Below are 16,782 nucleotides of genomic sequence, written 5' to 3' on the forward strand. Positions count from 1 at the left end.
TCACCCTCTCTCTCTCCTCCCCTCCTCCCCCACCTTTCCCCCCTCACCCACCCTCCCTCTTATCCTCCTCTCCACCCCCCCATCCCTCTTGCCCCTCTCTCTGTGTCTCTGTCTCTCTCTGTGTCTCTGCCCCTTCTCTCTCTGCCCTCACTCTCTACCCCCACCCCCCCCCCCCTCTCTAGATGTGACTGCAAGTTGGGGGCTATGCGTCAGTAGATAGGGTGGTTATGGGGTAAAAGGAGCAAATTAATAATATTAATATAATATCAAGGGGGGTAATTAGCGTGAGTGCGGGGGGGGGGGGATCGTTAGTGTGTGACGCTGCATGCCGCCTCCCCCCCCCCCCCCCCCCCCCCACACAACCGCACATTGGGGGAACAGACCCAACGGGTCTGCACTTGGTCTAGTACAGCTTAAGAATTATGGAGACATCTGGACATCTCTCTGTTCTGGCTTCCTCCCACGACCATGGCTGCAGCTATTTGCAGAAAGTCACCAAGCAGGTTCTGCAAATGCAGAGATCCTCCATTTCGTGACATCTGAATTTTGATCAATATTATCATAAGGTACAGTGAAATTTGAATTACCATACAATCGTGCTAAAAACAAAAGCAACAAGACACACAACTACATAAACGTTGGCTATTTCTTCGCTCCATAGATGCTGCCTCACATCCGCTCCCGCTGAGTTTCTCCAGCATTTTTGTCTACCTTCGATTTTCCAGCATCTACAGTTAATTCTTAGACGTTTTGCGGTGATGGCTGCATCTGCGGTTCCTTTCTGTTGGGTGGGGGGGGGGGGGGGGGGGGGGAGTCCTGGCCCGTGGCGGCTCCTGATAAGTGATGTGTTCCCTCCGCGGGTGCTGCCTTGCCCGCTGAGTTCCTCCAGCACTCTGTGTTTTTTGTTTGGCTCTGAAGTTGAAGGTGGAAGGTGTCTACCTTCAACTCCCTGTCTGTGGTGGCGCAGCGGGACGGGCAGGGGCTCTGGGGAGAGGGTTGCTGTTCTGGTCGAGACCCTTCTTCAGACAATCACAAGTACTCTCACCGACGAGAGTTCATTTCAGTCTAAAGAAGGATCTTCTCTCCAGAGTCGCTGCGCGTAACCTCAATTGATCCCTTGTGTTCGCGCTGACACATGACTAAGCTCCACCGCCCCGCTGTGATGTTATCCATCACCCGCTGACACACTCCGCTCTATGATCTTTGCTGTTGAGCTGGTCCCCTCACTGTTCAGACGGACAGCACTGCCAGAGGTGAGCGGGCCGGCAGAAGGCGTTGAGATGGCAGTCGGTTCCGCTGTCCGGTGATGGAGGCCACTCGTAGCCATGCGAGCTGTGTCTCCCTATGTGTGTGTGTCTCCCTGTGTGTGTGTCTCCCTGTGTGTGTGTGTGTGTCTTCCTTTGTGTGTGTGAGTGTGTTTCCCTGTGTGTGTGTATGTGTCTCCCTGTGAGTGTGTCTCCCTGTGTGTGTGTTTGTGAGTCCCTGTGTGTGTGTGTGTCCCCGTGTGTCTCCCTGTGTGTGTGTGTGTGTCCCCGTGTGTGTGTGTTTCCCTGTGAGTGTGTCTCCCTGTGTGTGTGTTTCCCTGTGAGTGTGTCTCCCTGTGAGTGTGTGTCTCCCTGTGTGTGTGTGTCTCCGTGTGTGTGTGTATCCCTGTATGTGTGTGTCTCCCCGTGTGTGTGTCTCCCTGTGTGTATGTGTGTGTATCCCTATGTGTGTGTGTGTCTGTCTCCCTGTGTGTGTGTGTGTGTCTGTCTCCCTGTGTGTGTGTGTGTGTGTGTATGTCTTCCTTTGTGTATGTGTCTCCCTGTGCGTCTGTTGTCACATCCTGGCCTTAGACAGGGCTGCAAACTCTCACGCTTTGAGCGTGAGAGTCACGCATTTCAGCCAATTCTCATGCTGAAGACAGAATTCTCACGCTGTCTTCAGTTCAGCAATGCTCCCTCGCAATTTCTCACTCTCAACTCTCACCCAATGTTGGCAGCCCTGGTAAGCATGAATAACCAACATTGTGGTGGTTTGTGATAAGTTATTCAACATTTTATATTTTAACCATGCCTTTAAATTCATCCTAGACACATTACTGGTTTTCAAAAGGATTAAAGAAACTCATCTGGTTGCCTCAATATGGGAGTGTTGGCCCAGGCCCGCAGCCAGCGTGGAGGAGAGGCCCAGGCCCGCAGCCAGCGTGGAGGAGGCCCCGGCCCCAGCTCGACTCTGCCTGTGCCGCCAGCAGGACGGGCGTAGTTGAGCTGGAGTTGGTGCTTCTTTTCCGTGCCGCCTGCGGGCCTGGGCTTCCGCTGCGACGGGACAGGCAGAGCCGAGCTGGAGCCGGCGCCACCCCCTCCGCGCACCCGCCGGCCCGGGACCACCCCGGCTGTCCTTTGCCACCCCCGGACGGCAAACTCGGGAGGGGATGGGGACGGCCCAGCGGCGACTGGTTAGGGACCAGACGCAGGTCTGCACCCATGCAGAGGCAAGGCCACCGAGATTGTTTATTCCGAGCGACCCATGACCTGTGCATGCGCGGTCGGAATACCGAACTAGCGTCAAAATGTGCATGTCGCTGACAATATCAACATTTATTGTCAATGCCAACGCAACCGTGTACTGAGGAGACATTGTGAGTAAACTCTAAAGGTGAGTGCGGAATCACATATAAAACGCCAGGTTTCCGTCGCTAAACAGCTGTCAAACAGAAGATCGCACGACCTTTAGCATTTCTTTCTGTGTGTAAGAAGCATTAAGACGGTATTTCACATCTGAACGGCTTAAGAGAAATTGAAAACATCGTCCTCTACTTAACAGATTGAGATAAAGAAAGAGCGAGGAAGACAGAGATGGAGAAGGAACCTCGCTCGAAAAATCCAGACACGGAGATAACATGTCTGAGTAATTATGTTTCATGACGGATGAAGGACTGGTTCTGTCCATCATCCAGCTGCCGGTGGGTATAGGTGTTCGATCGGGTAACTTCAAACATGTATTAGTGAATGTTACAGCGGGATCTTTGGGCAGCTGTGCTTAATGTCAATGGGAACGACAATAAACGCGTTTGATTGGGAAACATGGCCACGAGCCAAAAGTATGTTCCTGCCAAGGATCGAACTGGTGACTTTTCGCGTGTAAAGTCGCTGCAAATGAAAAGCAACCGGTGCACAGATCCCGGTTCATGTAGAACATGGATACCTCATGGAACTTGGATACCTCATACCTCAAAAACGCAGAGGGAAGGAGGAAATCAATGGAAGGTGCATGGTTGTGGGAAGAGGCAAATATTGGTGAAATATTTCAAAGCGTTTCTGTGGCTTTCCAGCAAATTGTGGCAACCGTCTGCACCATAACACCACCGAATTTGGCTGCGTTGGTTTGGTGTTTTATAATTGTATTACCCGTTTTGCTCACTCATAGACTCACAGAGTGATACGGGTGGAAACAGGCCCTTCGGTCCAACTTGCCCACACCGGCCAACATGTCATAGCTACTCTAGTCCCACCTGCCCGTGTTCGGTCCAAATCCCTCCAAACTTGTCCTATCCACATACCTGTCTAACTGTTTCTTAAACAGTTGCAATAGTCCCCGCCTCAACTACCTCCTCTGGCAGCTTGTCCAATACTCCCACCACACTCTGTATGGAAAAGTTACCCCTCAGATTCCTAGTAAATCTTTCCCCCTTCACCTTAAACCCATGTCCTCTGGTCCTCGATTCCCCTGCTCTGGGCAATAGACTGTGCATCTACCCGATCTATTCCGCTCATGATTTTATACACCTCTATAAGATCACCCCTCATCCTCCTGCATTCCAAGGAATAGGGTCCCAGCATGCTCAACCTCGCCCGACACCTCAGACCCTCGTTCTGGTAATATCCTGGTAAATCTAATACTCGTGGAAGTGTTGCGTGTAACATTTCAATCCCAAAGACACTGGGACTTCCTTTATGTTGACTTTCAATTCTGAGGTATACTTCACCAATTCCAGAGATTGCACGTCTTGTAAATCCCACATATCTCCCACTCTGTCACAAAACCCAAACACACCATCCTTGGAAGAACGGGCCATGAAGAAATTCAAGACACGGAGGTGACGCTACAAGAACCGCAGTGTGGTATATTTATGTGGGCTAGGGGTTAGGGGTTATGAGAGCTACTTAATCACAAAAAGATTGTTGTCCTGTCGACAAGTCATGGTTACTCCAGCTAGCTTGGACTTCATGGAATTTACATCTGAATCATTGATTAGTTCCCTCTGCAAAATCCAATCCTGGTGGTGCAATATTCTGCCGCCGATCATGCTCTCGTTTCACCATCTTTGGGGCATCATAGTTCTCCACATCACTCGGATAGTCTGCATGAAATTACAAAGCAAGAATGTATCAATTGATCGCATGGTAAAGCGAGCAAGAACAAGTAGAAATCATAAAATAAAATATTTTGTTTGGCGTATGGTGGTGATGAGTGGACTTACAGTGGAGAAAAGAGGAAGTGGTACCAATATGTAATTGTGCGTTTGTGACCGTGTGTGTGTGTATGTGTGTGTGACCGTGTGTGTGTGTGTGTGTGTGTGTAGGGGGTGGAGAGGGGGTGTGAATGGGAGAGAAAGTGAGGGAAAGAGAGAGGGGGTTGAGGGTCAGAAGGGACAGAGAGAGGGAGAGGGTGTAGGAGGGGAACGGGGAAAGGTGACAGAGAGAGAGAGAGAGAGAGAGAGAGTGAGAGAACGAGAGATGGAGATAGAGAGAGATGGGCTTGATGGAGAGAATGGCCTCATTTAGTAATATCATTTCACAGCTCCGACGTGTAATGCAACACGAATCATGGGCCGCAGAACCGGGGGGGGGGGGGGGGGGGGGGGGGTTGCAGCCCCCCCACTTTTTTTGGCTAGATATGTTTCAATGTCTCCAGCTTTGGACGAGGCGCTACTGTGCTCTGAACAACCTGGTCCTGGAGAGCCGGGGCGGAGGGAGGGATGGAAGTAGAAGCTCCGGCGGGGGCAGATGCGGACGGGGAGCCGGGGCTGGCGAGTGTTTGCCAGACTGGCGAGTCGCTCGCTGCAGCTCCGGCCATGGAGCCGCCTCAGTGCAAGAGTCCCGGGCCGTCGGAGGCGTTGCGCCGCTGCCGTGAGAGCCTCTGCGCCAAATTAGCACTGGTGACCGGCATGGACCAGGTGCATCCTGGAGGACAACCAGTGGCTGCTGGAAGTAGGTACCAAGCACTGGGTAGATGCGGCAGAAAATAGTGGCCTTCAAATGGGGGTGGTTGGAGAAAGCATCCTGCTTGCCTGCTAGATTTTCACTTACTGTAACTGCAGGAAAAATGTTCCCGATGTTGGGGGTGTTCAGAACCAAGGGTCACAGTTTAAGAATAAAGGGTAGGCCGTTTAGGACTGAGATGAGGACAAACTTTCTTCACTCAGAGAGTTGTGAATCTGTGGAATTCTCTGCCACAGAAGACAGTGGAGGCCAATTCACTGGATGTTTTCAAGAGAGAGTCACATTTGGCTCTTGGGGCTAGTGAAATCAAAGAATATGGGGAAAAAACAGGAAAGGGGTGCTGATTTTAGATGAAGAACCATGATCATATTGAATGGCAGTGCTGGCTCGAAGGGCTGAATGGCCTGTTCCTGCACCTATTTTCTATGTTTCAATGCTTGAGTATATGGCAATAAAATTTGACCACTTGATTTTGAAGCATTCATGCATGGTGAAGATATAATGTAGTCATAGAGTGATACAGTGTGAAAACATGCCCTTCGGCCCAACTTGCCCACACCCGCCAAAATGTCCCAGCTACACTACCTGCTTTTGGTACATATCCCTCCAAACCTGTCCTATACATGTATCAGTCTAACTGTTTCTTAAATGTTGGGATAGTCCCTGCGTCAACTACATCCTCTGGCAGCTTGTACCATACACCCAAGTCAAGTCAAGTTTATTCATCACATATACATACGAGATGTGCAGTGAAATGAAAAGTGGCAATGCTCGCGGACTTTGTGCAAAAAGACAAACAAACAAACAACCAAACAAACTACAAACAGAATGTAACAGAATCACATATTCTTTCCCATATTGAATATTGTGGGCGGAAGGAAAAGAGGAAAAAACAGCAATTTAAAAAAAATCAGTAGAGTGGTACAGTAAAGTTAATCCCTGGTGAGATTGGAGTTTACAGTCCGAATGGCCTCTGGGAAGAAACTCCTTCTCAACCTCTCCGTTCTCACAGCATGGCAACTGAGGCATTTGCCTGACCGTAGCAGCTGGAACAGTCCGTTGCAGGGGTGGAAGGGGTCTCCCATGATTTTATTGGCTCTGGAGTTGCACCTCCTGATGTATAGTTCCTGTAGGAGGGCGAGTGAAGTTCCCATAGTGCATTCGGCCGAACGCACTACTCTCTGCAGAGCCTTCTTGTCCTGGGCAGAGCAATTCCCAAACCAGATTGTAATATTTCCGGACAAGATGCTTTCCACAGCCGCTGAGTAGAAGCACTACCCACCACCTTTTGTGTGGAAAATGGTACTCCTCAGATTCCTATGAAATCTTTTTCCCGTCACCTTAAATCTGTCCTCTGGTCCAAGATTCACCCACAGTGGGCAAGAGACTCAGTGCTTTGAAATATATATTTCTAATGCATTTTAGATTTCTCGAAAGTCTTACTTTAAAAAAAGTAACGTTTCCACAAACATATACCCCCTTTATTAATGTCATGGTTTGATGATTCTAAATTCAAATCAAAATGAAATATGTCAAAAGGAGAACGCATACTTTCAAAATACTCAGATTTTTCCCCCAAGCTAAACATAATTTGTATGACTTTGCAAATTCAGGAAATATTATGATTATTTCTTGTCCTTTTATCCAACTACAAACAAAAAAATAGCACTTGAAATTATAACACATTTAAAAGTTTTGTTGTCAAATTCTCTGTACCGTGGAAGGAATTGGCGTCGATCAGGGGGTTGGGTGGAGGATATATCCCCCCACTTTTTGAGCTGGGGGATGGCCTGTATTATTATCCCCCGGTTTTTGGAGGTCGAGCAATACCAAAAATAATAATCACCTGCTCCCATCTCTCATGTTGGCCCTAAATAATCTTAAAAATACTTCAAATAAAAAAACATTGAAATCATACCTCTACAATGCACTAATCCTGGTTTAATTCTTGAGACGATGGTGTTTACGTTTACAATTATATATATTTTACCACGCAGTGATCACAGAACCAAATGGACACGTACCAGACCCCCCTGCCAGTTGAACGGTGACTTGCGCGGTCACCAGCAGGATCCCGACCATTAACTGTAGAGCCTTCATCGCTTTACACTGAGTTCCTCACAGTGTGGATCAGACAGTTGGAGTAGAAGTGTTCTATGCATGATCTCCGAGTTTATACTGAATTTACCGCCCTTCAGAAGAGGTTCCCCCTCCTTTGTGTCCTGGATCACTTGGCAGTCGGCGCATGGGATTGGTCTCCAATCCACAGACAGCGCTGGTGCAGTTCAGTAACGCCCCAGGTCCTAACACCGCAGCTCCTCAGTAATCGCGTGTCATGTACTCAAACTGGGGGGGGGGGGGGGGGGGTTTCAAGGTCCCCTGACAACACCATGTAACATTATTGACAATACTAGTAAAACACCCTATCCTGTAGCCAATCCTGAACATGCATTTGCAGCCCAGCCCAGCTCTTTCTGTAAAACCCTCATACATCTTAAGAATTATGGAGGCATCTGGACATCTCTCTGTTCTGCTTCCTCCCAGGACCCAGACACCCTGGAGCCATGACCTTCATGGCTGCAGCTATTTGCAGAAAGTCACCAAGCAGGTTCTGCAAATGTAGAGATCCTCCATTTTGTCACACCTGAATTTTGATCAATATTATCATTCCAGTTAAGGTACAGTGAAATTTGAATTACCATACAGCCATGCTAAATACAAAAGCAACAAGACACACAACTACATAATAGTTAACATAAACATCCACCACAGCAGATTCCCCACGTTCCTCACTGTGATGGAAGGCAATAAAGTCCAATCTTCATCCTCTTTTATTTTCCCGCGGTCGGGGCAGTCGAACCTTCCGTAGTCAGGGTGATCGAAGCCCCGCAGCCGGCGGTCGAAGCTCTCACATTGCGGCGATCGAAGCTCCCACGTCGGGACAGTCGAAGCTCCCGCAGTGGAGCTCTCAAAGTCGGTCTCCAGCGAAGGCGCCAACTCCTCGATGTTAGGCCGTAGTGCGGACGGAGATATGATACGGAAAAATATCGCATCTCCGTCGAAGTAAGAGATTAGAAAAAAATTCCACCCCCCCCCCCCACATAAAACAAGCTAAAGAACACTAAAAACATACATTTAACATACAAACCAACAACAAAGAAGGAAGGGACAGACAGACTGTTGGCGAGGCAGCCATTACTGGCACCACGCGGTGTTGTCAATGTTGTCCTCCAAGAATAGGATAGAATTGCTGGAGATACTCAACAGGCCAGTCGGTATCTGTGGAGAGAGGAATGTTGATATTTCATCAGAACAGGAAAAATGGGAAAACAGGTTTGTTTTCAGTCGGAGAGATGGCGAGAACAAAGAGAATATCTGTGTCTGGGGAGAGAGTAAGTGATACAAATGCTATTATTGCCATGCTGGATACTTGCAGCCATGGTTAATCTGCCTGAAGGAATGCGAAGAGAGGGAAAGGAGGGAAGGCACAGAAAGAAACGAAAAACAATATCATGAGGTCATAAGTGATAGGAGCAGAATTGGGCCATTCGGCCCATCAAGTCTACTCTGCCATTCAATCATGGCAGATCTGTCTCTCCCCCCTAACGCCACTCTCCTGCCTTCTCCCCATAACCCTTGACACCCGTACTAATCAAGAGAGGTGTGAGTGTGGAATTATCTGCCTCAAAGAGCGGTGGAGGCCGGTTCTCTGGATACTTTCAAGAGAGAGCTAGATGGGGCTCTTGAAGATAGCGGAGTCAGGGGAAATGGGGAGAAGGCAGGAACTGGGTACTGATTTGTGGATGATCAGCCATGATCACATTGAATGGCGGTGCTGGCTTGAAGGGCCGAATGGCCTACTCCTATTGTCTATTGAATCAATCTATCTCTGCCTCAAGAATATCCATTGACTTGGTAACGAATTCCACAGATTCACCACCCTCTGACTAAAGAAATTCCTCATCTTCTTAAAGGAACGTCGTTTAATTCTGAGGCTATGGCCTCCAGTCCTAGATTCCCCAACTAGTGGAAACATCCTCTCCACGTTCACTCTATCCAAGCTGTTCAATATTCGGTAGGTATCAATGAGTTGCCCCCTCATCCTTCTAAACTCAAGCGAGTAGCGGCCCAGTGCCATCAAACGCTCATCATATGTTAACCCACTCATTCCTGAGATCATTCTTGTAAACCTCCTCTGGACCCTCTCCAAGGCCGTTACATCCTTCCTCAGATATGGTGAGGCATGGAGTTGGAAAACTAAATTAATAGAGAATGTTGGAAGTACGCAGATCAGGCAGCATCTGTGGAGAGAACTGAAGTAATGTTATAGCAGATTAAATGATATAACAACTGGCCAGTCCTGATATAGGCAGGAAAAAACTGGTTATCTGGCATTGGTGAATTTGATATTGAGTTCTGAGGGCTGTATTTGCCTGGATGAAAGATGAAGTGTTGTTGAGTTTTGTACTTACATTTGGTTTCTTTGAAATAGTGTATGAGGCCAAAGACAGAAAGATCAGAGTGGGTTCTGGAATAGAGGATCAATGTGAAACAGGAAGTTCAGGGGTTACTTTAGGCAAGGCAAGGCAACTTTATTTATATAGCACATTTCATACACGGCAGACACAAAGTGCTTCACACAAAAACATGTCATACAATAAAATGAAATAATAAAATGAAATAAAATAGAAGAATTAAAATAAAATAAAAGCAAAGATAAAAATGCATTATAAAAAGTGCAAAAGTTAAAAGTGCAATGTAGTTAAGATTTAGCTGAAAGCTAAAGTAAACATAAAAGTTTTCAGTCTTCTTTTAAAAATGGTCAAAGTTGAGGCAAGTTTTAAATCTTCAGGAAGTTTATTCCAGCTATTTGTTGCATAGTAACTAAATCCTGCTTTCCCATGTTTTGTATTTACTCTGGGAATCACTAACAGATTGGTCTCAGAAGATCTTAGCGGTCTAGAAGGCTTATATAGTGGAAGCATGTCAGTGATATACTTTGGCCCTAAACCATGTAGTGATTTATAGGTGAGCAGCAGGATTTTGAAATCAATTCTCTGACATACAGGGAGCCAATGTAAGGATTTAAGAATTGGTGTAATGTGTTCAAATTTTTTGGTCTTTGTTAGAACTCTAACAACAGTGTTCTGAACAAGCTGTAGCTGCCTGACAGTTTTTTTCGGAAGACCTGCAAGGAGACCGTTACAATAATCTAGCCTACTAGTAATAAAGGCATGTACAAGTTTTTCTAAGTCTTGAGCTGACATGAGTCCTCTTAATCTTGCTACGTTTTTGAGGTGATAGTAGGCCGATTTTGTCACTGATTTGATGTGACTGTCGAAATGTAAATCTGAATCCATAATAACTTTAATGGATTGAATGGAGGTGTAGTGCAATGTGGTCTTCAAAACTGCATTTGGCTTCTCCAGTGTAGAATAGACCACATAATGTGCACCATATGCAGTACAGCCATTTGGAAGAAATGAAGTAAATTGCTGCTTCACCTGCAAGGATCGTTTTGGTCCCTCAGTGTCTGAAAAGAATGAGGGTGAAAGGGCAGGTTCCCTGTGGTTTCATGGGTAAGTACTGTCCCCTGCCTGAAACTGATCTTCATGATCCCGTTGTCTCTATTGTTGAAATCAGCAGATTTAGTTTAAAACAAGGCTCAAATTTGGCAGATTGTACTGTGGATTAATTGTACTCTGAATCAGGTGTCTGAATGATTCAGGAGCACACCCATTTAACATGATGATTGGAATGCACATGCAGAATCAATTTGATGCATGGCTTTGAAATGCTTGGATAATAGTCATAAGGAGATGAACTATTAGTTATAAGGAGAAGGTACACAAAAATGCTGGAGAAACTCAGCGGGTGCAGCAGCATCTATGGAGCGAAGGAAATAGGCAATGTTTTGGGCCGAAACCCTTCTTCAGACTCCCTTTCACCCTCATAAGGAGAAGTTGGGCAGACTTGGATAGTATTTTTCTGGCAAACCGCATATTGGGGGGAATCCTGATAGATGTATATACAATTACAAGAATTATATATTATATTAATATTCAATATTCATGAACAATTAATAAGGTAAATATAGATAAGGTGAACAGTAAATGGTAGGCCCCTGGGTAGTGTTGTAGAGCAGAGCAGAGGGATCTAGGAGTACAGGTGCATGGTTCCTTGAAGGTCGTGTTGCAGGTAGATAAGGTGGTCAAAAAGGCTTTTGGCACTTTGGCCTTCATCAGTCACAGTATTGAGTATAGAAGTTGGGAGGTCATGTTGCAGTTGTATAAGATATTGGTGAGACTGCATTTAGAATATTGTGTTCAAGTCTGGGCACCATGTTATAGGAAATATATTGTCAAGATTAAAAGGGTTCAGAAAAGATTTACGAGGATGTTGCCAGGACTAGAGGGTGTGAGCGGTTGTTAGGCCGCAGTGCGGACGGAGATATGATACGGAAAAAAATCGCGTCTCCGTCGAAGTAAGAGATTAGAAAAAGTTTCGCCCAACTACACCCCCCGCCCACATAAAACAAGCTAAAGAACACTAAAAACATACATTTAACATACAAACTAACAACAAAGAAGGAAGGGACAGAGCCGAGGCAGCCATTACTGGCACCGCGCGGTGTTGTCAATGTTGTCCTCCAAGAATAGGATAGAAATGCTGGAGATACTCAACAGGCCAGTCGGTATCTGTGGAGAGAGGAATGTTGATATTTCATCAGGACCGGAAAAATGGGAAAACAGGTTTGTTTTCAGTCAGAGAGATGGCGAGAACAAAGAGAATATCTGTGACTGGGGAGAGAGTAAGTGATACAAATGCTATTATTGCCATGCTGGATACTTGCAGCCATGGTTAATCTGCCTGAAGGAATGCGAAGAGAGGGAAAGGAGGGAAGGCACAGAAAGAAAAGAAAAACAATGGCAGAACTATCATGAGGTCATAAAATAGTGTATGAGGCCAAAGACAGAAAGATCAGAGTGGGTTCTGGAATAGAGGATCAATGTGAAATAGGATGTTCAGGGGTTACTTTAATGGATTGAATGGAGGTGTAGTGCAATGTGGTCTTCAAAACTGCATTTGGCTTTTCCAGTGTAGAGTGGACCACATAATGTGCACCATATGCAGTACAGTCAATTGGAAGAAATGAAGTAAATTGCTGCTTCACCTGCAAGGATCGTTTTGGTCCCTCAGTGTCTGAAAAGAATGAGGGTAAAAGGGCAGGTTCCCTGTGGTTTAATGGGTAAGTACTGTGAGAAGTCCCCTGCATTAAACTGATCTTCATGATCCCGTTGTCTCTATTGTTGAAATCAGCTGATTTATCTTAAAACAAGGCTCAAATTTGGCAGACTTTACTGTGGATTAATTGTACTCTGAGTCAGGTGTCTGAATGATTCAGGAGCACACCCATGTAACATGCAATATATCTTAATGACGATTGGAATGCACATGCAGGATCAATTTGATGCATGGCTTTGAAATGCCTGGATGAAATGCCTGAATTTGAGAGAGAAGAGAGGAAGGGGGCAGAGAGAGATAGGGGGGGGGGGTGGGGGGGGCGAGAGAGGGGGATATTGGAGAGAAGAGAGAGAGGGAAAGAGAGAGAGAGGAAGGAGGGAGAGTTGGAGAGAGAGAGGGGGTGCAGAGAAGGGGGCGGGAGAGAGAGAGAGAGTTCTCCCTTGTGCCTCACCACCACTGTTGGCTGCCCTTTGTGAGGTGATTGGAGACCAAAACCAGTTACCCTTTAGATTTCCCTCTCCCTACCTCCCTCCCCTTGCCTCCTTCTTTAGAGAGGGGAGGGGTGGGATGAGGGAAGGAAGGGGGGAGGGGGCGGAGGGGAGAGAGGAGTGTGCCTTGCTTGGTGGAGAAGAGGGATGTGGGAACGCTGTACGCAGGTGGCGACTCACTCTCACCCTGGGATCCCCCCCTTGTCATTGCGCAGTCTATCTGACTCCCTGCATCCCCCTCTCCCCCCCACTCTATGGAGCGAAGGAAATATGCAACGTTTCGGGTCGAAACCTTTCTTTAGACCCGGCCCGAAACGTTGGCTATTTCTTCGCTCCATAGATGCTGCCTCACACCCGCTCCCGCTGAGTTTCTCCAGCATTTTTGTCTACCTTCGATTTTCCAGCATCTACAGTTAATTCTTAGACGTTTTGCGGTGATGGCTGCATCTGCGGTTCCTTTCTGTTGGGTGGGCGGAGAGTCCTGGCCCGTGGCGGCTCCTGATAAGTGATGTGTTCCCTCCGCGGGTGCTGCCTTGCCCGCTGAGTTCCTCCAGCACTCTGTGTTTTTTGTTTGGTTCTGAAGTTGAAGGTGGATCCCCCTGTGTCTACCTTCAACTCCCTGTCTGTGGTGGCGCAGCGGGACGGGCAGGGGCTCTGGGGAGAGGGTGGCGGTTCTGGTCGAGACCCTTCTTCAGACAATCACAAATACTCTCACCGACGAGAGTTCATTTCAGTCTAAAGAAGGGTCTTATCTCCAGAGTCGCTGCGCGTAACCTCAATTGATCCCTTGTTCGCGCTGACACAGGAGTAAGCTCCACCGCCCCGCTGTCATGTTATCCATCACCTGCTGACCCGCTCCGCTCTATGATCTTTGCTCTTGAGCTGGTCCCCTCACTGTTCAGACGGAGAGCACTGCCAGAGGTGAGCGGGCCGGCAGAAGGCGTTGAGATGGCAGTCGGTACCGTTGTCCGGTGATGGAGGCCACTCGTAGCCATGCGTGCTGTGTGTCTCCCTATGTGTGTGTGTCTCCCTGTGTGTGTCTGTCTCCCTGTGTGTGTTTGTCTTCCTTTGTGTGTGTGTGTGTGTCTGTGTGTGTTTCCCTGTGTGTATGTATGGTGAGTGTGTGTCTCCCTGTGAATTTGTGTCTCCCTGTGAGTGTGTGTCTCCCTGTGTGTGTGTGTCTCCCTGTGTGTGTGTGTCTCCCTGTGTGTGTGTTTGTGAGTCCGTGTGTGTTTGTGAGTCCCTGTGTGTGTGTGTGTCCCTGTGTGTGTGTGTCTCCCTGTGTGTGTGTTTGTGAGTCCGTGTGTGTTTGTGAGTCCCTGTGTGTGTGTGTCTCCCTGTGTGTGTGTGTCTCCCTGTGTGTGTGTGTCTCCCTGTGTGCGTGTTTGTGAGTCCGTGTGTGTGTATGTGTCTCCCTGTGAGTGTGTCTCCCTGTGAGTGTGTCTCCCTGTGAGTGTGTCTCCCTGTGAGTGTGTCTCCCTGTGTGTGTGTGTCCCTGTGTGTGTGTGTCTGTGTCTCCCTGTGTGTGTGTGTGTCCCTGTGTGTGTGTGTCTGTGTCTCCCTGTGTGTGTGTGTATCCCTGTATGTGTGTGTGTCCCTGTGTGTGTGTGTCTGTGTCTCCCTGTGTGTGTGTGTATCCCTGTATGTGTGTGTGTCTCCCCATGTGTGTGTGTGTCTCCCCATGTGTGTGTGTGTGTCTCCCCGTGTGTGTGTGTGTCTCCCTGTGTGTATGTGTGTATATCCCTATGTGTGTGTGTGTCTGTCTCCCTGTGTGTGTGTGTCTGTCTCCCTGTGTGTGTGTGTGTCTTCCTTTGTGTATGTGTCTTCCTGTGCGTCTGTTGTCACATCCTGGCCTTAGACAGGGCTGCAAACTCTCACGCTTTGAGCGTGAGAGTCACGCATTTCAGCCAATTCTCACGCTGAAGACAGAATTCTCACGCTGTCTTCAGTTCAGCAACGCTCCCTCGTAATTTCTCACTCTCAACTCTCACCCAATGTTGGCAGCCCTGGTAAGCATGAATTACCAACATTGTGGTGGTTTGTGATAAGTTATTCAACATTTTATATTTTAACCATGCCTTTAAATTCATCCTAGACACATTACTGGTTTTCAAAAGGATTACAAAGAAACTCATCTGGTTGCCTCAATACGGGAGTGTTGGCCCAGGCCCGCAGCCAGCGTGGAGGAGAGGCCCAGGCCCCAGCTCAACTCTGCCTGTGCCGCCAGCAGGATGGGCGTAGTTGAGCTGGAGTTGGTGCTTCTTTTCCGTGCCGCCTGCGGGCCTGGGCTTCCGCTGCGACGGGCCGGCGGGACAGTCAGAGCCGAGCTGGAGCCGGCGCCACCCCCTCCGCGCACCCGCCGGCCCGGGACCACCCCGGATGTCCTTTGCCACCCCCGGACGGCAAACTCGGGAGGGGATGGGGACAGCCCAGCGGCGACTGGTTAGGGACCAGACGCAGGTCTGCACCCATGCAGTGGCAAGGCCGCCGAGATTGTTTATCCCGAGCGACCCATGACCTGTGCATGCGCGGTCGGAATACCGAACTAGCTTCAAAATGTGCATGTCGCTGACAATATCAACATTTATTGCCAATGCCAACGCAACCGTGTACTGAGGAGACATTGTGAGTAAACTCTAAAGGTGAGTGCGGAATCACATATAAAACGCCAGGTTTCCGTCGCTAAACAGCTGTCAAACAGAAGATCGCACGACCTTTAGCATTTCTTTCTGTGTGTAAGAAGCATTAAGACGGTATTTCACATCTGAACGGCTTAAGAGAAATTGAAAACATCGTCCTCTACTTAACAGATTGAGATAAAGAAACAGCGAGGAAGACAGAGACGGAGAAGGAACCTCGCTCGAAAAATCCAGACACGGAGATAACATGTCTGAGTAATTATGTTTCATGACGGATGAAGGACTGGTTCTGTCCATCATCCAGCTGCCGGTGGGTATAGGTGTTCGATCGGGTAACTTCAAACATGTATTAGTGAATGTTACAGCGGGATCTTTGGGCAGCTGTGCTTAATGTCAATGGGAACGACAATAAACGCGTTTGATTGGGAAACATGGCCACGAGCCAAAAGTATGTTCCTGCCAAGGATCGAGCTGGTGACTTTTCGCGTGTAAAGTCGCTGCAAATGAAAAGCAACCGGTGCACAGATCCCGGTTCATGTAGAACATGGATACCTCATGGAACTTGGATACCTCATACCTCAAAAACGCAGAGGGAAGGAGGAAATCAATGGAAGGTGCATGGTTGTGGGAAGAGGCAAATATTGGTGAAATATTTCAAAGCGTTTCTGTGGCTTTCCAGCAAATTGTGGCAACCGTCTGCACCATAACACCACCGAATTTGGCTGCGTTGGTTTGGTGTTGTATAATTGTATTACCCGTTTTGCTCACTCATAGACTCACAGAGTGATACGGGTGGAAACAGGCCCTTCGGTCCAACTTGCCCACACCGGCCAACATGTCATAGCTACTCTAGTCCCACCTGCCCGTGTTCGGTCCAAATCCCTCCAAACTTGTCCTATCCACATACCTGTCTAACTGTTTCTTAAACAGTTGCAATAGTCCCCGCCTCAACTACCTCCTCTGGCAGCTTGTCCAATACTCCCACCACACTCTGTATGGAAAAGTTACCCCTCAGATTCCTAGTAAATCTTTCCCCCTTCACCTTAAACCCATGTCCTCTGGTCCTCGATTCCCCTGCTCTGGGCAATAGACTGTGCATCTACCCGATCTATTCCGCTCATGATTTTATACACCTCTATAAGATCACCCCTCATCCTCCTGCATTCCAAGGAATAGGGTCCCAGCATGCTCAACCTCGCCCGACAC

General features: G+C 47.9%; 1 long non-coding RNA gene across 1 annotated transcript; it reads right to left on the reverse strand.

Moving 5' to 3' along the window:
- Positions 1 to 4,079: 4,079 nt before the first annotated feature.
- Positions 4,080 to 7,368, reverse strand: LOC116970375. The gene is made up of 2 exons (XR_004411183.1): positions 7,229 to 7,368; positions 4,080 to 4,342 (listed from the first exon to the last, which is right to left on the reverse strand). It is a non-coding gene; the product is annotated as an uncharacterized LOC116970375 (long non-coding RNA).
- Positions 7,369 to 16,782: the final 9,414 nt, after the last annotated feature.

Source organism: Amblyraja radiata, chromosome 1 (assembly GCF_010909765.2).
Source record: "Amblyraja radiata isolate CabotCenter1 chromosome 1, sAmbRad1.1.pri, whole genome shotgun sequence".
NCBI classification, from domain to species: Eukaryota; Metazoa; Chordata; class Chondrichthyes; order Rajiformes; family Rajidae; genus Amblyraja; species Amblyraja radiata.